The sequence below is a fragment of the Urocitellus parryii genome, chromosome 9, assembly GCF_045843805.1.
Source record: "Urocitellus parryii isolate mUroPar1 chromosome 9, mUroPar1.hap1, whole genome shotgun sequence".
NCBI lineage: Eukaryota > Metazoa > Chordata > Mammalia > Rodentia > Sciuridae > Urocitellus > Urocitellus parryii.
In genome coordinates, this window is record NC_135539.1 from 131957363 (window position 1) to 131980455 (window position 23093).

The following is a 23093-nucleotide window of genomic DNA, read 5'->3' on the forward strand; positions in this document are numbered from 1 at the left end:
GGAGCCTTGACTGCATCACAAACAAAACCTGTTCACCTATAAAGATGGCTCAGTAAGGGGTAAGGAATGAGGATTGACCAAGTAAAGTCCCTTGCCACATCCAGAAACTAGAAGGTGGGCATCATTGTGGCTCTGATGTATCAGTAAACACATCTGCTACTAGCAAACACCTTTTCTTGGCATGACGGAGAGAACAAGGTAAGAAAAACCAGCCTGTGTTTCTCTGAATGTCTCCTTTCCATTTCTATGAGAAACATGAGAAACAAGGGTGACAAACTCAAGAACTCAACCCTGCTCCAGTCTCTGTATCCGTGGGTTTTTTGTTGTTGTTGTTTGGTTGGTTTTTTGGTACCAGAGATTAAACCATAGGCACTTAACCACTGAGCCACATCCCTAGCCCTTTTATTATTTTGAGACAAAGCCTCGCTGAGTTGCTGAAGCTGGCTTTGAACCTGCAATCCTCCAGCCTCAGCCTCCCGAGCTGGTGGGATTACAGGTGTGCCCATGGTGCCTGACTCCCCAGAGCTGTCAAGTGTTCCAGCCAGCTGTGGGCTCCCTGAAGGTACAGACTCTCTTATGAAGTTCACAGCAGATGCTCAGTAAATTATGATTATTAATCTTGTGTTGTGGATTATAAACAAAATATTATACTTACCAACTGAAGTAAAACAGGTATATAGCTTGTGAGCAGGATGCAGGATGCAAACCCAGAAGAGGATCTCTGTGCCATAAGGCACAGGTCTCTGTATATAATCTCCTGTTTCTGGGATTTGAGGCGTGTATCCATGTGTATGTGTGTGTGCATATGTGTGTGCATGTGTGTGTGCATGTGCACATGCAAATGCACACTCACATGTGTTCTTACCGGCTCAAAATGAGCCTGGTACACAGGGTGGTAGATAGAACACTAATTCAGAAGCAAGAAATCTGACCTTAGGCAATCACACCTCCCTGGAAATCTGTTTCCCAAAAGAGACAAAATTAAAGTGGTGGGTTAGATGACTCCAGAGGTTTCTGGGGACCCTTTATGCTGCCTCACAGGGCTGCTATGTGCCAAAATAGCAGGGGTGCTACAGAAATTCAGGCAGAAGGTCAAGGTCAATGAGGAAGATGGGGGAACAGGAACTGAAGGATGGAGATGGCCCGAATCAGGCCTTTGAAGTTGTCCAGCATACAAAAAATACACCATATTTTGTATGATTTTCCAAGGGAAAAGGATCTGTATATGAACCATAGGTACCAGGGGAGTGTGAAAGGAAACCGAGAGTAGGTCAATAGTGGGGCAAGTCCTATCAGACTGTTCTGTGTTCATATCTCATTTAATCCTTACAATTCTATAAGGGAAATACTGTACTATGGCTCACTTTTAATACCAAGGAAATTAAGGAACTCGATACCCAAAGAGACCGGTCAAAGATCACATGGCGGCAAGCAGCTAAAGCAAGACTGGCATGAGGTCCATTTGCAGATATAGCCCGTGCTCTTGCCACCACATGACATTGCTCTTTCACAACACTGGGCAGCCATACGAATGACTAGAATATAAAAATATGACAGTACCTAATGTAGTATATTTTTAAATTGTTCCCAACTAGACAACCAATTGTATTAAGATCATTTAAAATAATCAGAGATGTTTGTTTTGTACCAAACACTATTAATGTATTTATTACATTTAGTCCTCCCATCAAACCTATGTACTGGGTGCTATTATTGCCTCATTTTTGCAATGGGAAAACCAAGTGTTAAAGAGACTAAGTCACCCTCAGCAAGTGTCCAGAGCTTAGCTCAGTAATTACTAGTAAATGGCTGGACAGATCTGCCACCTCACTTCACAAACTAGTGAAAGGAAGGTTTGAGACAGAACCCACGAGGCCCTCAATAAGCAAAGGAATGAGATGGCAGAGGAGGCAGCCAAAGCGGAGCACAAGGAAGCAGGGTCTGGAACCTGGGGGAGCCACTCATGGCCCGCTCATGTCCCAATCAGTAAAAGGGAGGCTACACATGAATTTCTGTAGTTTCAGAGCCAGTTATGGTATCTAGCACAAATAAATAAAATGTTCAATGTCTTTCAACCAAGAAAACTTCAAGCTCTGAGAAACTTCAGCAAGACATTATATATGATAATACAAAGTAGAATAACCTTGAACCCCTAAGCAACACCATCTACTAAAATATCAAGAGACGTATTTATCTTCGATTTATTCCCAATATAATCCTAGAATATCAACATCAAGTTGTGGTTTAGCATCTCTGTCATTAGAATGCTGGAAATGACCCCAGATTTTAGGAATAAATAATAAGTAGCATCAGTCCCCAAAGCCAAGAAGAGCATAAATGCATTTCACAGGAAGCCTTTTATTCTAAGAGAATCACAGCCTGCTACAGAGAATGGCTCTGTGTCCAAACCCTAAGGTGCACATCCTATCTCCCTCCAGACAGATGTGTGACCTCTTTGTGCCTCAGCTTCCTCCTCTGTAAACTGGGAACATTCACCATCCTGGATGGGTCATTCTAAGTATTAACGTAAGAAAAGCAACTTGGCGCCACATATGACACATAACTACTACTCAATAAATGTTAGCTCTTAAGTGCTGGTGCTAACAATGCTAGTGCTTTGAATGCACCTAAAAATCAGTGACTTGGAAATGAAAACTGGAGGTAATAAAATTATTTAGGAGAAAACAAACCTAAAAAATAAATAAATAAGTCTGCCTTGGGGGCAGTGCTTTGACTTTGTTAGTGGTCATGATGAGAAACAAAAAGCTGTCCCTGAACAAAGACGAAAGAGTCCACCCACTTTATATTCCTTCTTAACAAGAAAATCTATGGTTTTCGTATGACAATTTTGACTTACATGATGTCTTCATAAAATGTGACTGTTCTGACCAGAATCACACACCAATGCAATCTTTAAAAGCACTCATTCTCCCCAAGCTGATTAGTCTCAGAATCAAATCTTTAGCCTATCAAACATCTACCTCAGTCAATTACTTTAACCTAAAAAAGAAAAGAAGGTCAAAACTGCATTTAAAAAAAAAAAAAAAACTAGGCCGCCGCGGCCGCCCAGGGGCCGGCCGCTCTCCAGCGCAGCCCGGGGGCCGCGCCGCCGCCGCCCCCAGCGTCGCCCCTCGCCCGCCCGCCCGCCTTAAATGTGACACCGGCGCCTGGGAGTGCGACCCGAAGCCGCCGCCTGGTAGGGGACGAGCACCATGTCGAATCTGAGCAAAGGCACGGGCAGCCGGAAGGACACCAAGATGCGGATCCGGGCCTTTCCGAGAGAACCCCAGGCTTCTAGGCAATCATGAGCTCAGAGTCCTAATGAGGCTGAAGTAGTGAAGAGAAGAAGCACCTCAGGTGATGCACATCTGTAGTCCCAGCTATTCAAGAGGCTGTGGATGGAGAATCGAGTTCAAGGGCAGCCTGGGCAACTTAGCAAGACCCCAATATTAAAAAAAAAGTCAGGCATGGTGGGACCAGTAGTCTCAGCTTCTTGGAGCCTGAAAATGGAAGATTGTTTGAGCCCACAAGTTCAAGACTAGCCTGGCTACAGGAGCAGCCAGGAGGATGCTCGGGCTTCAGTAGAGGTGCCTCCAGTTTCCCTTGCTGTGGCCAAAGAAGCTTTGGTTGGATCCCAATGAAACCAATGAAATCTTCAATGCCAACTCTCATCATCAGATTTGGAAGCTGATCAAAGATAGCTGATCATCCACAAAACCAGTGACTATTCATTCTGAGGCTCCATGCCAGAAAAATTCCTTGGCTCCCCAGAGACACAGGCATGTGGGCATAGGTAAGCAGAACAGTATAGTTAATGCTCCAATGCAGGAGAAGGTCACCTGGGTGAAGAGGATGTGAATTCTGTGTAGGCTACTCAGAGATACCATGAATCTAAGATTAACCACCACATGTATCACAGCCTGTACCTGAAGGTAAAGGGCAATGTCTGCAAAAACAAGTGGATTGTCATGGAACATATTCTAAAACTGAAGGCAGATAATGCCAAGAAGAAGCTTCTGGCTGACCAGGCTGAGACCAAAGAGGAATACAAGCTCTGTGAGGAGCATTCCAGGGCAAAGAGGAGAACGTCAAGACTCTGTCCAAGGAGAAAGAGACCAAGAAATTAGGCTCCCCTCTTGTGTCTGTACATAGTTGCCTTGATGATTACATAGATACTCCTTGAAATTAAAAAAAGCTTTATCTGTTAAAAAACTATATTGTACCACAATTTTAGAAATTCACAGTTTTATAAATTATCATTTTTACAATAAAAGAAATACAGTTAGTCTGCTCTTTGAATTGTGAGGCTTGAAGAAGCCATGTTACTTGTTTTAAAACCAGAAATAGTTCATCACTCTTTAAATATGTTTGCTCTGTTTTACATACTTTATTTTTTTAATCTTCAACACTGTTCTGAACTTCTTTTACAGTTACATACAATGTTCAAATGGTCAGCATTGAATTTTATTGGAAATGTATAATTTTCTTGTTGAAGCCACTGTGCTGAAAGACTATGGACATATTTAAAAAACTAAAAACTGAAATGTAACAAAACCATATTATTCAGAAAGAACTTTGGCTGATACAGAAAATATTAGAAAATAAAGCTGTCAATTGTCATTTGGAAAATAAAAACTATGCTTAACATAAAAAAAAAAAAAAAAAAAAAACTAAAAATTAGAACAGAATAAAGAATAACAGGTAAAATAACAACAAGTCTTGACTTGAGAAACTTGTTTGTTTACATGTATTGACCAGGTGGCAACGTAAAACGTATGTCATGGTGGGCCACAGTAAAAAATATCTGGAGCAAACTCATCTATTTCGGAAACCAACTTTTCCAAGTTTTTACATCTAATGTGCTATAAAAGCTTAACAAAAGATTTGATTTACAGCATTTTTGTCCCATAAATTTAAACAAATAAATTCAGAAGTGACCGATCTTCCCCTTCCTGGACAGGAAGCAGGATTACAGAGAACCCCAGCCAACACTAGGAAGAACAGAGCAGCCATTGTGTGAGTCCCCTGCTCTTCTACCTGTGTTTGCATAAGGAAACCCACAAACTCTCAAGGCAATTGTTCCTTAAGTTCCCTGCCTCTGTGCACATCCTCCCAGAGAATATTTATGTAGTTTTTTTTTTCTTTTTTGAAAGAAGAAAACGCACATATAGAAAAGGTTTCTACTTAATCCAAATAAGTTAATGAACACTCTTACCCATTATTAATGAATAAGACCTTTTGTGTCAAGCTGTTTATAATCTACTAAGGGATATAATATATGATACACACCCCAAAAGCCAAGCAGACTGTGCTCAATATGAGGAAGGACAAGGGACAAAGAAATGAAAGATTTTTTTTAAGAAAGAAAGAAACTGAAATGAACCTTTCAGTATGAGAATAACATTAGTACAGTTTGGCAGAGACTGGAGGAGTGGAAGGTGCAATGCTTTGGAAGGAGGAAAGAAGAGTAAGGAAAAGGCATGGACGTGACACACCCATGGACAGGGGACCAGTTCACAGGTGGAGCACAAGAGAGCTCAGGCCCTGGTGGCCACAGTGCAGAGTCTTAGGCAGCCACCTGGACACCAGCATTCTTGTTGACAGGTAATGAAAAAAAGGTTTTTGATTAGGGAGAATGGCAGGAACCCATGGACACCAAGAATCTGAACACAGCTTGTTTCCTTGGTTACTCTACTCCCGGCTCTGTTTGAGATCATCTTGCAGATGGGTACCTGTCTCCCATTCAGAAGAAACAAGGTATTAGCCAGAAGAATCAGATTCTTATGATAGTAAGAATAGATTCCTATGATAGTAACTCAGTTTGAAATCTCTGCCAAGCTCCAGTCTCACACAAAAATGCATAGCCTCAGGATACCTCTCCTCTCCTACGGCTCTCTAGCTGAAGCCAAAGGGAAGTGCACCTTCCGCTGGAAGACCACAGGTTCTTTTCCAGCAAGCACACCTGGAAGGAATAAAGGCCACTGCCCTGGGGGGGGGGGGGGAGCGTATAACCCAAGCCTCCAACTCAGTAACCCAGAGACTCCAGCGCTGGTTTAATTTTCAATCACTGCATACCAAGCTACTCCAAAGTTAAGTGACTTAAAGCAAACACCATTTTAATATCTCATGATTTTGAGTCAGGAATTTGGGGAAGGCTCAATTGGGTGACTGCTGCACTCGCACAGCACAGACTGATATCATCTGGTGGTATCCGGCTGGCAGCTAGGCTGGTCACGCCTAGTGCCTACGTGGGGATGGATGGAAGACTGGACACAGCTGGGAACACTCTTGAGCATGCCCACCCGTGTCCTCTCAAGCATGGTGGCCATAGAAAGTCAAACTCCAGGAGACAGACAGAAGCTTCCAATCCTCTAAAGGCTCAGCATGGAACTGTCCCACCCTCACAGCTGCTATACCAGGTCCACGAAAGAGCTGCAGGCCAGAGAGTCCACAGACACAGGGAGGAGTGCCCAGAAGCATTCCTAGCCATCTTCAATGCATCACAAACACCAAAACCAGAGCCGCATCCCGGGCAGCCACGACTTGCCAACTACTGAGTAACTTGAAAACTCAGATGAAGAAAAATTAATTTGACTAACCCACATTATAAGGAGAAGAAAGAAACTTTCAGAGCAAAAGATATTCTCATATCCTGCTACTCAAAGTTTAAGACTGTAACACCCAAAGGCCTTAAAAATATTCATCCTTTTAATTCAGTAACTCCATCTTTCAGAATTCAATTTAAGAAAGCAACAAGAAAGATACATAAAAGTTAGGTAAGTATATTAAAGAATTATTTACAATAGTCATAATGTAAAAGGAATTTACATTTCTAATAAGGGATGGATTAAATGTATAAATACAGATTATAAGACTAAACAACATAGTAAAGTTTACATGGAGATGAGCAGGTAGTAAAACCCTATACAATGCAACTCTGAAGCCTGACTTTTGATAAAAATCAGATGGTAGGTAACACCGCCTGGAGTGGGGAGTTGTATATGTAGCACTTAAGATGCTACAAGCAGTAGGCAAGGAGACGGAATTTAAAAGAATGATGTGCAGAAACACATAAAATGCCTCTCACTATAGATCCAATTTACTGTTGATACTTCCCAAACTGTCCCTGTTACACCCAGGCAACTGACACAGTTTAATAGATGGTCCAGAATAATGTCTTTTTAATTTAGTGAGGATGGGAAAGTCTGGTACTTAAGGAGATAAGAAACAAATTCCCTCACCAGGAAACAAAAGCAAAAACAGACACAATTAACCATATTTTAAGTTAGAGAAAACAGACATGTGCGCACGCACGCACACACAAAAAAAAACCTCAAGAATATAGTGCTAACATAACCTTTTTACATAAACTTAAAATTCAAGACTTCTTTTACCTCCATTAAACAGATTTTTGAAGAAGAAGACTTCTTCCACAATTTATTCTAATACAACAACTTCAATCTGACTGGTATAAGGCCTTTCCATTTCTAGGTATCTTCTCTAACTGGAGGGGATATAAATGTTATTCCAACAAGACTAATATTAAGATGATATCCACTGAGGAGATCCATTTAAAAAGCAGTTGTAGGGGCTGGGGCTCAGTGGTAGCACACTTGCCTGGCACGTGTGAGGCACTGGGTTTGATTCTCAGCACCACATATAATCAAATTAATAAAATAAAGGTCCATCAACAACTAGGGGAAAAAAAAAAAAAAAAAGAGCAGTTGTAGGCCGCCTTTTCCTCTGGAGACAGCCTCCATTCTCCCCTGAAAGCTATTTCTCACTTTTCCCTAAAGGCATCTCTCGAGATGGCCCCCATTCTCCCTTAAATTTGTATCCACTTCAAAAACAAACCTGTCTGTGCCTTTGTCTGGCTCCTGCTGAAATTATTTTCCATACCAAGAACCCTCCCTGGTCCTGATAGAGCTCCCCCTCCCTTCTGGGAACTCCTTGGCCCCTTCTCCAGAAACATCTTTTCTGTAGCAATTCTTGGTGGCCAAAAGGGGATTTTCAGAGGCATCAACTTTGGTTAACAATACAGAACATGAAGACTTTTTTGCCACTTTTCCCACACAAAAAAATTGCAACCATTCCAGGTTAAGAGGGTGGCAACTCAAGAATTCCAATCCATCGCCACTAATGAGACCAGTGTCTGTCTCCTTTAGATCAATCAGGATGAGACTTGTGATCCCAGACTAGGGAGGGTAATCACCACTTGCCAGCCTGAAGCAGCCACAGAAGATGGATCTTTATTCTTCACCAACCCTTAAGATTAAGGGATCGAATTCTCAGAGGGGGCAGCAGGGATATGAGACAAGGATTTAGGATAGAGAGAAAGAGATACTGACTTAAAGGAAATGCCCACAAGCCATTGAGTTGCAGAAAGCACAGCTGTAAATCTTGAGTGACATGGCCTTGACCCATGCCCCTATAAAATGAGGGAAATGCGCAAGCAAAGGGAAGAGGACTCAAAATTGTATAACCCCACCCTCCACCTCCAGGCCAGGCCTTTAACACTGGCCCTCTATAAATATTAACACCCCACACCAACAGGTTGCCATCTCCCCCTTAGAGACAGCCAATCTGCTCCCTTGAATGCGTGCGTATTCCTTACTTTACCAAAGGTGTCTCTCTTTTAAGACCTTCTGCATTCTCCCTTGAATGTGTATCCACTTCCTAAATACACCTCTGTCTATGCTTTTGGAGGGGGACAGTTATATACAACAAACACAGTATTTAGTAAAAAAAAAACAGATTTTTCTCCAAATTTAGTTTCTACTCTAAGGGCAGGCAGGTAGATTCTTAAGAATATACTGGATACAAAAAACTATGTTATAACGGAAATACAAAGAAATCCTGGATACAGTCCCCACCTACCATGTCTCCTGCTGGCCCAAAAACACATACATCAAAAAGTTAATCTGAGATAACACATTGTTGTTTAGGGACAATAAAAGCAATCTAAAGCAAGACTAACATAAGATCCAGGATTGTGGATTCCTGGGTGAGAAGGGTGTGAAGAAACACTCCCGAAGTCACTTGTCTACTTTGTAGGGAAGCTTTTATTCCATAATTCTGTTCCATCAACTTGTGCGATATAACAGAATGCATGCAGAACACTTTACCTTTACCTTGTATTCACCTGCAAGTACAAGTCAACAATTAATACTAATCAAGTTTATCACCTATATTAAAAAACAGAAACAAACTCCTGAGACAATTCTACTTGTTACTGGTAAGTGCCAGAGAACCATCAGCATAGGTAACTAAGATTTCCCCCTGAGGAACCATCCTTGGGTTCACTAGCAACTAGCATTAAGAATTTACTGGGAAGTGGGCTGGGGATGTGGCTCAAGCGGTAGGGCGCTCACCTGGCATGCATGCGGCCCGGGTTCGATCCTCAGCACCACATACAAACAAAAACGTTGTGTCCGCCGAAAGCTAAAAATATATATATATATTAAAATTCTCTCTCTCAAAAAAAAATATTAAAAAAAAAAGAATTTACAGGGAAGTATTACGTTGTCATTACCTTCCGATGAATGAAGAAAAAGGTTTTAGTGTTCCTTATTTAAAAAAAAAAAAAAAAGTATTTGAACACCAACTTCATAGGGCCCTTGTGTGCATGCACTGGGGACTGATCCCAGGGCCCCACACTTGCTAAGCACACACTCCACCACCAAGCCACACTCCCAGCTCCTGAGAATTTCTAGTTGGTGAAACAGAAGCTGTTCAAGTCTCAGACTGAGAAACTACTAAGCTAAAAAAAGAAAGATATTTAACTTGGCATTGTGGGTCTTGGAAAGAGACTTCTTTTTAAAAAAGAAAAAAAAATATGGTTGGTTTCAGCTATTTTCTTGTTCTCAAAAGAAAGTCCATCAGGACAACAGGCAGGTCTTCTATTATAACTGTCCACAACAAGGAGGATGGCTTCAAACAGCTCTGTGGACTTCCTCCAAAGCTCAGAGAATGCAGCTCTTTCACACACTTCCAAAGCCATGCTTGGGTCATATTTAATTGTTGAATTATTAGCCCTGTGCTTCTCTGTCAAGTTTGCAATCAATTCTGATTCATAAAGACAACCAAAGAATATTCAAACGCCTGTCACTTCACAGGTCAAGTACCTAGCTCTCAATTACTGAACTCTTGGTTTAAAATATGGCTCCTACCTCCAATGAGCTCAAATTTAAAAAGATAAATACACATTTAAAAGATTCCAAAAGAAAAGAGAATGCTCAAGTGACTAACAAGTGGTACAGTAAGTACTGCTCTATCACTGTCTAGAATGTGTGGAGGAGTTTATGGAGAAGGAAATTTCCTTACGAGAGAAACCAGAATGCTAAAGCCCAGAGGACACCGCAAAATATTCTGAGCAAAGGATGATAGCAAAGGACTCTGAGAAAATAGAAAATGAGACTGACCAAGAAAGAAAACAGAAGTCAATTCAAGATCACAGTCATTTAGAAAGAATCCTCAATTTAGGGGGGGGGGGTTGGGGTTGTGACTCAGTGGTAGAGCACTAGCTCTTCTGAACACCCAGGGGCCCTGAGAGTTCACAGAGGGCACATTTGCTATTGCCTCAGATCCAGTTCCTAAAAAACTGTTAGCCACAGAATGGGATCCTCTGAAGAAGACTCTCCACACAAGACCAAAACAGGAGAAACAGGACTTGATGGCACAGGAGTGAGCACTCACAACGCCAGGGTGGAAGTGTTAGTGGGGCAGAGCCGTGTGCCCAAATCTGTTCTTCCGTCACTGTAACAGACAGACAATACAAATGAGGTCTGACACTTCAGGTCTGCCATAACGTTTGGGCACACATTGCTCAACAGTATGCTCCTATATGGAACATGGAGAGCTATGCCCTGGTGGCTGTCAGAGCCGTCACAAGCTCCGGAGCCCCAGCCTTTCTATATGGAGAAGAGTTACCTACTGCCCTGAACGGCTTCCCTCAGGACTAACTCATGAAAGAAAAGCAAATGCCAATGCTTTCTGAACTAGTTTACTGTTGGGGCTTTTTGGTGCAGTGGCTCAGTCTTTACCCAACAAAACTAGTTCCCATTCCACCCATCCAATTCCAACAACCCTATGTAAAATGTTTTCCATCTTGGGAAAACCTAAGCAAAACTGCTGTTTCTTATACTTACTTATACTTACTTCATAGCAGTAGAAATTCATTCACTCAGCAAATTCTGTGAGCTTCTACCACCACATAAACAGTACTATGCTATACACCAGAAGCATAAAAGACAGTGGGAGGGGAAAGCCAACACAACCCCACCTGCTCAGGTCCTCTGCACTGTATGCCTTTTACCCAGAATGTGAGCTATGGTCTTCTCTACCTGTCCCCAGCACTTTGCAATGCCTTTTGCATAACAGGCACTCAATAAATACCTGTTAGATGGATTAAGAAATCAGTGAACCTGTCTTGTCCTCAGTGAATCCTGTAAAATGGGGGAAATGGAGAAAACAATCCAATGAAGCACCTCCTCACACACAGGCACACAGTGTGTCCACTGAAATTCAAAAGTGGATGGGTGAGGGCTGGGGTTGTGGCTCAGTGGTAGAGCACGTGCCTAGTAGGTGTGAGGTACTGGGTTCAATTCTCAGCACCACATATAAATTAATTAATTAAAGATCCACTGACAACTGCTGTTTCTTATACTTACCTAAACAGAAATCTAGAGCAGAGGAAGGCACCCGCAGAACTCCTTGGAACTGAACACTGCTGTTTCCATGAATTAGGCCCAGCACCCTTATCCCCAGCATTTCTATCACCCCTCATGCTTCATGTGAGCTTGGACATCTCCCTTCTTTACCTTCCAGATTTAATCTTCATTTTTAGATCTACTAGTTTCAGGAAGCCCTCTGCCATACAAAGAATCTCAAGATGGGTGGGAATCCTAAAGGTCACCAGATGAAAGTGGCGGGAGGTGCTTATCTTGACGGATCAGCTACAGTCCTTTCTCTTCTGCAGGCATGGGCTTTCGCCCTTCCATCCCAGCTCCCTGCACAGTGCCTCGGAGCTCTGAGGACCCACAGTCCTGCTCTCCCACTAGACCCTGGGCTCTTTCAAATGCAACCTACACAGTCTTACATTTCTCCAGTGCTCAATAATGGAAGACTCTGCATCTTTTGATCCACCCCTCCGCTCTGGCAGTCTCTGTAGACTCCACAGTCAGGACGAGGTGCTAGGGCTCCCTCCCAGACTGCAGCACAGCCTCTGCCCCATTTTTAACCCCAGTGCCTCATTCTTTCTTTTTTTTTCCACCTCCATTTTTGTCTATGGATTCGGGGTTAATAGTTCAAACATTTCTTCACTGTTTAAACTTTCAATAAAGTTTTTTTAAAAAATCTTTGGGACAAGTTTCAAATAAACTGTGTCCCCTTTGTGAGCCACAGAACGTCTGCATCTCTGAAGCCATCAGACATTTCCCTGCAGATGTTGTCGGTCTCGAATCATCAATGGCCTTTCCTGTCCCATCTGTTGTTCTTCTGACAAGGTTACTGTGTTTCCTCAAGACTTCCTGTTTGAATAACCACCCACTTGGGTGTTCAAACTCCCATGTGTCCATTATTCACCATAAAAGGGACCCGAGGAAGGAACCAGCCAGTTGAACACAAAACGACGTATGAACAGAACAGCTGTGTGCGAGCAGGACAAAAAGACAGCGGGAGCTAAGCAAGGCTGCAGGTTTCAAAACAAGCTCTATTTAGTCAGGCTCGGTTAAAAGGCTGCTGATCCAGAGCATTAGAGGCCCGTTTTGTAACTGGAAATCACTGGAGATGTGAATAAGTCCCTTTTTAGTTACTTCAGAGGTCACGCCCAATGCCACCCCTACCAACAGCCTCTCTCAAGGAAACAAAGCGGCCTCTCCTTCCTCTCACAGAAATGTCAATACCAACTCCAAAGGCTTCTCCCCAAACTTAATTATCTATTTTATTTCCCAGCACAAAAAGCAGGTTCCTCCCCACTTCCCCAAGGGAGCCATGAGAGTAAAAACAGAGGAAAGCACAAATCGACACACAAGAACACACAGAAAGCAGCGCAGAAAGCAAAGGAACATTCTCCAGACATCTGGAAGGTGTGCTCATTTCCAGAATCATTCCTCTGGGGATGGCCAGGATTCACCACTGACTCTGTGCCAGGACATAACAGCTTTAAAGTGAACATAAGTTTAAAACCAAAACCTTATTAAAATAACCACAAAACTAAATGACTCCCAAGTCCACCAGGAGTTGATGCTAACTTACTCCTTGCCATGTGACAAAAATGCTGAAAACAGCAATAAACAAAAAGGCGAGAGCCTTTAAAGCAATCCTGATAAAGTAAACAAATTTATTACAGCTGCATTACAGATGTTCCCACCAACTTTCATAATCTGTAGAATTCTAGGAATTTGTAGTCTCTAGCAGACTTTCTATCCCATGAATTTATCTAAAATATTCACTATAAATTCAAAATTATATACAGAGTTCTTCTGAAGGTTAATCCCAGACACACAAGCCCACCAAACACAATCCTTTTCCCAAGCAGAGGCAAGCACGACCTCAAAGCAATTAAAGACACTGCTGTTCTTCTGGTTTCCAAGTCCCCTCCTTCCCTGAGCTCCTTGCTTCTCATCTCCAAAAAGAACATTTTCAATGAAAATTCCAGAGCGCTCACCTGTAGCAAATTGTGACCTGGCAAGAAATAATAGTCCAAGGACTTAGCAAAGGTGGTATCACCAGTCCTATCAGAATAGTGTCCCCAACTCGCAGGAACCACAGGGAGAAGCAGCACAACTGCTAGCCTAAGCAACTACGCCTACCTGAACTTCTTGGTAAGAGATTAAATCGTTTAAACCAGGACCCATCCCGGAAACATTTTTTTCTTTTACATTTTAAAATTTACCCTAAGTTTCTTTCAAACTCCAAAATTTCATGATTTTATTATGCTAGTTAGCCGCTGTGCTAGTCCATTTTACACTGCTATCACCAAATACTACAGACCAGGTAATTTACAATGAACAAAAACTGATGAGCTCACAGTTTGGAAGGCTGCAAAGCCCACGAGCCCAGTGCTGGCCTCTGGGAGGGCCTTCTTGGTGTGTCCTACCACAGGGAGGGCATCACATGGGAAAGAGTACCCAAGCAATCAAGAGGGGGCCAAACTCACCTTCACAACAAACCCACTCCCCCTAACAGCGAGAGCAGACCTAACCCCCTCTTCAAGGTCCCACCCTCAACACTACCTCTGGGGATCAAGTTCCAGCACCTGAACTTGGGGGGGACACAATCAAATCATAGCAGCCTCATGTTTTAAAATGTCCACTGAATGCCAATATTCCCAAACACTAAGGGTCTCGATGTTGTAAGGGATAGGGGCAGACAGCCTGAACCCCAATCTTGATCCAGTCTTTGTATGTTACCAAATTAATCCAATTTAGTCCTTAAGAGCTTCTAAAGACAAGGAGGACATGGGCTTGAAGAACATGTGGGTCAATCACTCCTGCCTCTAATTAGGACTTGTGCTGCCAGAGCAGGAAAGCACTGCTTCCCAATTCCTGCCAGTGAACAGAAAACTCAGAGAAAAAGAAGCTCAATTCACTTCATCAAGCTGTCCCTACCCGCTTTCTGAAAGCTGTAAAGTTCTCCTCTTAGAAATAGTGAGGATCTTCTCATGTTGTCTTAAGAAAATTGATGGAATCACTTGAGAAAATAGTACATTTATGTTTCTATATTTTATCAATGTGGGGGGCAGAACCAGGGGTGGGTTAAACCTGACCTCCTCCCTCCAATAGAGCAGCAGGGTGCATCCCACTCAACTTCCTCACAAGCTGGGAAGCCCAGCACAAGCATTTAAAAATCCTCAGGTCTCCCTAGGCAATGTGTAACCACATTCATCACAGAAATGCATAAAACGCATATTAAGCAGGTCTTAAAGTGTGAAAGGCAGAAGGACAGTGACAGTGATACCATAATCAAGCAGCAAACTCACACCTGTATAGGTCTAGGGAGTTTTGCTTTATTTTATTATTTTTTTTTTAATGTTAGGTCCTAGAAGTAGAGGTAGAATTGGTGGGGAGAAGCACAAAATAGTAAATACACTTCCTAAATGGGGACTCCTTTGACAGATAAATAAAAAGGGAGGGAAAATGCATGGGAAAGACTCAAGGAGTGGGTGTTGACTAATTGATCGATCTGTATACACAGGAATCAAAGTGAATGGCGCCACTTCTGGGTCTGAAAGTTGGAAATGGTGACAAAAAATAGTTCTTGGGGCCACAGCAGTTATCTAGCCATCAATTGATAAAAGGTAGGTTAGACCTATTCAGTTAGCAAATTGACTAAGAGCATAAAAAAAAAAAAAAAAAAAAAAACCAACACTATGTAAGGGTTTACTCAGAGCAGAGAGGAGGAAACAAAATAGAATCTGGAGATCCACTCTTATCTTTGACGATGTCAGATTAAGTAAGCAACTGCATTGAACCCAGCAATCCTCAACAACCAGAAAGCAGTCATGGATAAAGCAGAAAGGAGATAAGGAGGGAGAGTCCCCTGTGTGGCGTAAGCACTGACCACCCTTCAAGACATGGGGTATGGTAGTTTTCCTATCAGTACACACTGACAAAACCCAGGGCTTCAATCTGAAATTCAATAAATTCCTTAGAGATTTCCAGAGGCATTAATGCTGAATAATACACAACTAGAAGAAGTACCCAGAACCTAAAGTTCTTCCCTTGAAAATAGCCCTCTGTCTTTCACAAATATGTGCGAAGCCCTTTTTAACAGAAGTGACCCAAATCCAGAGCTCCTCAAGCAGAGGTCTGGCAGAGAAACCAGGCTGAGCTCTTTGGTTTGAGATTCTCAAATCATTTTCAGTCCCCAATTTAAGGTCTCCACAGGTGGCTAACACCAGGTTGGACCTCACAGGCAGAGTGGCGGCCCCGCACCACAGCAGGTCTGGACTCCTACCCAAACACACCTGTGTGACCTGAGAGGCCACCGTCCTCTTACCTTATTATTCCACAGGGGATATTTTTCAAGACTGAAGAGTCAGAGGTAAGTAATCAGGAGGTCCCCAAAGGGAGGTACACTCTCTTTTGTCACCCAGTTTTTGAGTTCCTATTCTCTCCGGAACCTATCCAGCATATGCCCACTACTCGAAAGGCCACCAATGCCTTCCCCAACATCTGGCCACTTTCAAACCTTCTGCAGGCAACTCACCCTATGGCAAAGTCCTCCACCCATGTCCTTTACATCTCATCAAGACCCAGGGACCTTCGGCAGGCTATGCTCAGTCCACACTCTACAAGGTGCTCTGTGAGAATTCCCTGCGCACTTTAAAAAGTTCCAACAGTATTATTTTTCCTATATGTGAATGTTTTTATCTTGTCTCCTCAAATACATTACAAATCACCACAGGATAAAGAAAATGTCTTCAATAACCACTGATTCTCACACATCCTATGTTACAATGCCCCAAAATGAAGAATTTTCTCCCCAGCTACCTTATTTATATGACATCTTTGTCCACTAATTAGAAGCCCAATGCAATATGCTCGTCTCCTCTCCAGAGGGCAGGTCTTTTCACACAGGTACAGAAGGCACCATAAGCTTCCCCAAGAAAGCCACACTATTCAAGCTTCAGACTTATTTTTTTTTCCAAAAGGCTCAGCGAGAAGTAGCCACTACCTGGTACCTGTTAAAGGAACGAAGAACTTAGACTGAATCTGTGGAACACTTAGGTTTTATTTCACCAAATAGCAAGTTATAAGACAGTTAGACACTGTGACCATAGCACAAGCCACATTCTTAAAGAATTCTCTATGCCTGCAGCAACAACCACAGCCTTGCCATTCTGCCACATCAAACCATGAAGCACTGATCCAAACCACTACCTGCTCTGAGTAGGTGAGAAGAGCCAAGATGACTGCGCCTCCCGCAGGCTCCCCTGGCTGCCTCTGCAAACTCCGCTGCTACTTCCACTCAAACAGCGGACAGCTCAATTAGACTCAGCGGGCTTACTTGTTGGCTCACTCAACAAATATTTGCTAATGCCTATTAACACCAGAGACTTCTGGTAACGAGGAAAAAGATGGTTTTAAAAAAAAAAAAAAAAACTTGTCTGAGATGTGTAAGCCTCAGGTTCTGTGCTCTCCTACATTCGGCCAAAAATCATACAATAAATAATCAGATCCCTTACATATTATTTTTTACTAAAGTGTCTTAATTCCCTTTTGAGGAATAATTTACATGCAACGAGATGCATGCAAATACATATAGCTCTGAATTTCTCCAGATCAAGATGCAGAGCACAAAATCAGAACCAAGAACAACAACAAAAAAAAGACTAGCCCCTAACCATGTCTCTGGCAGCACTGACAGACTGTTCATCACTGCCATGGATAATCATCTGGTCAGCAGAGAGCTTCATGTACACTGTGATTTATCATCATGAAACAAAAGGTACCGAGTCCCTAACTCTATGCAGGAAGGACCATGTGCCAAACTCAAAAAATTCAAATTAAGAAAAAGAAACATGAAGGCTGATTTTATATAAAATAAAAATCCAAAGAATAAAACAGTTCAGTCTTTCCTTTAATATAACAGGAAAGAGCCACCAAGATGGAAACAGAAGGTAAAGGAAGAGAGCTGAGGAGCTATCATCCCTAAAGTTTTAAAAGGAAGTAAGGCAAGGCCCTAATTCATCCCTCAGACTCTCCACAAGGTCCTCCTCCCACAAGAGATCTGAGCGCCATTGTCCAAGACAGAGATAAGTTGCTTTATTTCATGAATATGTAGCTGCAGAAGGCACCAGACTGACGGGGGCCCAGTTATTTTCAGCTGGCCCTCTGGAAGGGTACATGGAAAGAAAGTCAGACACTCTTATTTAGTGTCGCCAAAGTCTGGAGCCATACTCTAAAACCTCAGGGACATTTCCATAAATGAGTTCTCTAATAGCCTCCATTAGCAAGCCAACAATTGAAGGCCCAAATGAACAAACACCTAATTTTATTATAAGAAAGATGCTTACAAATGCCAGCAGGGCCCTCTTACAAATCTTAGGGCAAGAAACCCCAGTGCACAATCATCTTGAAGTTTTACCCTCTGAAACTGTTTAACAGACAAATTAATCCCCAATTTTTAACTCTTCCCAGGAATCTGAGTAGTAAAAAATAAACAAACAGCTCTGCTCTAAACTTTGACACATTTCCATAAAACCCAAACAGGACAGCAATGGAGCTGTCAATCAGGAACAGCTGGCGAGGAAAAGCAACTAAAGAAGCATGTTGGGCATGAGTCTGTTAAAGCTGGACAAACAAGATGACACCCGGCTCCCTGCTCACCTGAGTGTGGGCCACAGTGGCAACCTGTAACCCATGCTTACCCTCACGTCCTGAAGACAGGGCATGCTCCAGTATGCAAGTCTTCTAATTCTACCCCTAATAGACTAAAGAAACTAAGAAAAGATGCAAATAAGACATTATACAAAAATCTTCCTCCCCAACTGCTTAACAATCCCCTTAAAGAGTCTTTTCCAACAATGAACATATACATTTCAAAAAAACTTCCTTACGACCATTTCTAAAGAAAAAGGCAAATTAACATTAATATTTCAGTCATACATATTTACAAGTGTGAACTTGTGAGTTTTCTCATAAAATTGATCTAAAATGACTTTAATCACATTAACAGTCTAATTTTTACTCAAAATAGTCACGGATCTTTCAATTTCATATCACTTTCACAACTTACTCAGTACTTTTCTAAAAGCTATAGAAAGAAAACCACCACATACCACACTTAATATTAGCTCCTACAGTGGTGCACACCTCATGAAATGGAGAGATGACACCGATAAAAATAAACTCAAGTCAAAGGTATGGCTTCAAAGAATTTCAGTTAATGGACAATGTGCTGGGACATTTATAATTCAGCTATTGGCTTATTCACTCACACTACACCGATTTAAGAACACTCCACCAGACGGACTGCTAAGCACTAGAAATACAGCACCTCCCACCTCCATCCAAGTGGTAAATTTAGTGAATCTTCTCTGTCTGCATTTCTCACTTAGAAATTATATGAGCATTCTAGTCAAGAGCAGAGGTCACCAAACTTGTGCACTGAGGGATACATAGTAAGTAGTTTAGCCTTTATGAGCTGGGACATAAGGAGTCTGTCACAATTACTCAATTCTACATTTGTAGTACAAAAACAATCATAAACAACATGTTATTCTATGGGCTTAACTGTGTTTCAGTAAAGCTTTAAGATTTTTGTTTTTTTGTTTTGGTACTAGGGATTGAACTCAGGGTCATTTTATCACTGAGCTGCATCCCAGCCCTTTTTATCTTTTATTTTGAAAAAAAGGTCTCACTAAGTTACTGAAGCTGGCCTTGAAGTTTGATTCTCCTGTCTCAGCCTCCCAAGTCACTGGGATTACAGGCCATTCATTCAATTTTCAAGTGTCACACAATATTACTCACCTTTTGACTTTTTTTCAATTAAAAAAAAAATACTACCATACCTAGCTCCCAGCCCACACAAACAGGTGGCAGGGCTAGGCTGAATTTGGCCAGGGGGCCATGATTTGCTACCCCCAAATCTAGAGGCTTAAATTTCATTTGACCTTATCTGTTATGGTTTGAATATGAGATATGCCCCCAAAGGTTCATATGTTCAGCAATGAGTGTTCAAAGATGAGATTATACTAGATTATAAGAGCTGTAATATCATGATTGGGTGAATCCATTTGATGGATTAATAATTTGAATAGACACCTGGGTGGTAACGTAGGCAGGTAGGGCATAGTTGGAGGAAGTAGGTCACCAGGGCATGGCCTTGGAGATGAGAACTTGTCCCTAGCTCCCCTACCTGCTCTTTTCCTGCCTCACAGCTACTATGAGCTGAGCAGCTTTCTACCAACCATGCGCTTCTGCCATGATATTCTGCCTCATTTTAGGCCCAGAGGAATAGAGTTCGCTGTCCACAGACTAAACCTCTAAAACTGTGAGCCCAAAATAAACTTTTCCTCCTCTAAGTTGATCTTGTCAGGTATTTTGGTCACAGCAAAGAAATGCTGACTAAAACATCATCTAAGCCCAAGGTCAGGGCAGCATTCTATAAATCACTATCCATCCAAGAATCCACTTGGTGCCAAGGCACAGAAAGCAACAAATTAAGTGTTAATCATGTTATACTGAACTCAAAGTTGACTAAGTCCCCATCCTGTCTTTAACCCAGGTTAGCTGAGTACAGTGGTGTGCCACTCAGCATACTGAGGCAGAAAGACCCCTTGACTTAGGATTTACTAGCTTTACAATAATGTGAAAGTGATACACATTCAGTAGAAACTGGACTTTGAATTTTGAATCTTGATCTTTTCCTAAGCTACCCAGACACAGTACTACAGATTCAAGTGATGCTGGGGTACTATAAAGAACCACAGCTCCCTCTCATTCACAAGAGTTAACGGATACACTAACTGTGTTGCTAAGCTATGATGTTGGAGAGACTGGGGATATAATATTACAATGTTTTCAACTTAAAACAGATTTATTGAGACATAACCCACAAGTTGAGAAGCATCTTTATAAGGAGCAAAACAGGAGGAAGAAGACTACCAGACAGGAGGCCACTGCAGTAAGCTAAGGCTGGAACAAAGAAGATGGAAAGATAAGCATTTAAGAGCCACGGTGATAGGAATAGGAAGCAAAGTATATTAAAGATGGGTGGGAAATAAAGGAATGGAGATACAGCCGACCAGCCTCACAGCAGTCACCCTATAAGCTCACCAGAGTAATCTTTCCTGGTGAAAGCCTGTCAAGCATGGTTCTATTTCAGAGGTGACTTGGGAAGAACTGGTTGAGAGCCTCAATGTTAGACAGTAATGCATTCCCTGATACAGAAAATCCAAAACAGCTTCAAGTTAGGTGAGACAATAAGGAGTGAATTTAGTTTCGATATGTCCTGTGGATAAACCCCAATTAATCATATACAACAAGTCTTTAGGTCTGGAGAAAAAAAACTAGAAATACAAAGTACAAATTGAAAATCTATAAACAGTACATAAACCTTGAGATTAAAATTAATTCATTCAGGGACCGGGGCAATAAGAAAACACGACCATAGGTACAAAGGAACAGGCTGAGGAATGTCAAGGAAGATAACCAAAGGAGCCTGGTGTCACTGAATCAGGGTGTACATAAACTTTTATTTTAAAGTTGCCACGGAATAAACTACACATTCTTTTGAGAGATGAAGCTACAAGCTGCAGGAGCTACTGTACTCAACTACAGAGCAAGACCTACCTCCACTATGACTTTTGGCAAATCCCAACCACAGGATCCTCATCTTTGCCTTCACTGAGTTATAAAAAATCTAGTCAGTGATAAACTAGAGGCTTTATAAACTTCAAAATATTATAAAGATACCCTTGGTTTATTATTGCAATAACATTACAACTGAGTGTGTAAATTCCATGTAGCAGAGAATAAGCTCCTGAAAACAGGGCCTTCAATCTTCTACATCTTTCTATCAGGCATAGTGCTATGTATTTCATAGATATTTTTAAAACATTTGCGGGGTATCAGGCAGAGTAACATGAGAATGTATGTAGGGAACAAGGAGTGCATAGCAAAAGGCATAACCAACTTCCTAAAAGGGTTTAGAATTGATCAAATTTTATTCCTTCCACAAATGCAATTAATGACAAACTGATGGGGTAAAGGGGATGCCTGATAGTTCGGACTCCTCCTCTAATGTGTGACTTTTTTTTTTTTTTTTGAGTGCCTTAGAATGGGAAAGGAATTTGCAGAAAAAGCAGTGAACTATAGGATAGGAAAAATAGCCAGCAGCAACTTTTATAAAACTGTTCAACAACTACTGGTCATTAAAGAACATCTCTTTAACTTCTCAAGTTGAAACCTGCAAAATGTAAATCAGGCCTTTGTGAGACAAACTAAAATAGAGTCCCCTCAGGGTGCACAAATACCACAGTGAAGTCACCAGAGCTAGCCACTCCCTGACACAGTCAGAGCGTACCTTGTAAAGATTTTCCTGAAGAAAAAAACTGCTATTCATTTCAGGTTAAATACACTCATCAGAGGACCAAACAGAATAAAATGCTATAACCTTATGTGTCAATCTTCCTAATTTATACACACAAAAGGAAATTCACATATGAAGAATTTTGTTTAATCGAAATTCATTCCTAAAGTTTATAAGGAACTTGGAAACTAATCTGGTCTCTGTTAATTTTGAGAGTTCCAAAAACTTTGATTTGAATTGATTTTATAAGCACTCTTTCCTTAACCTAATTGTTTCAAGAAAGAGGGAAAGCTACCTTCCTCCAAGTTCAAGAACCTGTCTGCCAACTTTGTATCCATAATGTTTATCAAATTAATAAAAGGGACTGTTTAATAAAAGACAAATCCTCAGCTACACTCTTACAAACTTACCCTTGCATACTGATAAAACTTATAACTTATTAATATAAGACATAAATGTCAAACTTCCGAAGAGCAATTGAATGATCCATACAGAATTTAGAAGATTTAGAAGGAAAACAAAATAAGAAAAAGTTATTTTTAGAAAAGGATACCTGGCTGAGCAACTTAACTATATCTGAAGATAGTCTGCACCCTGGATTACTGTATATGGAGCTTAAGACCTGACAGCATTCAGAATCAAGGCTGATTTTCCTGGCTTTTGTAACAGCAAGTGATGATACTAGTACAATGATCTAATTTGTTCCTGCCAGACATTAAAATACGTCTCTGCCTCTTCCCAAAGAGGTACCAGTTAAAATGATCATATAATCTGATATGTGTATGCATAAAAAATTTTTCTGAAGGGTTACATAAGAAATCATAAACGGTGGTCTCTGGTTGCTAAGCAACTGGAGACAGACCACATACTGTATTCACTGTTTGAGTATATCATGTCATGTTTCATTTTTATAACAAAAGGTGACTTACGACCAATGCCAAAACATGTGTTTCTTAAAACTACTTAAGTGTGATATAACTAGGCTTATTTTACAGCTTACTGTGTTTAAAGTTCAACATTAAAAGGAGGCTAGCACAGTGGTGGCAAGACCTAGT

At 41.5% G+C, this 23093-nt stretch overlaps 1 protein-coding gene and 1 pseudogene across 1 annotated transcript in view; one reads left to right on the plus strand and one right to left on the minus strand.

The window, feature by feature from the left end:
* The window catches only part of Lamc1 (laminin subunit gamma 1), a 110821-nt gene that overhangs the window by 84056 nt on the left and 3672 nt on the right, over window positions 1–23093 (minus strand). The window lies entirely within an intron of this gene.
* LOC144256886 (large ribosomal subunit protein eL19 pseudogene) lies at window positions 3213–4629 on the plus strand (annotated as a pseudogene).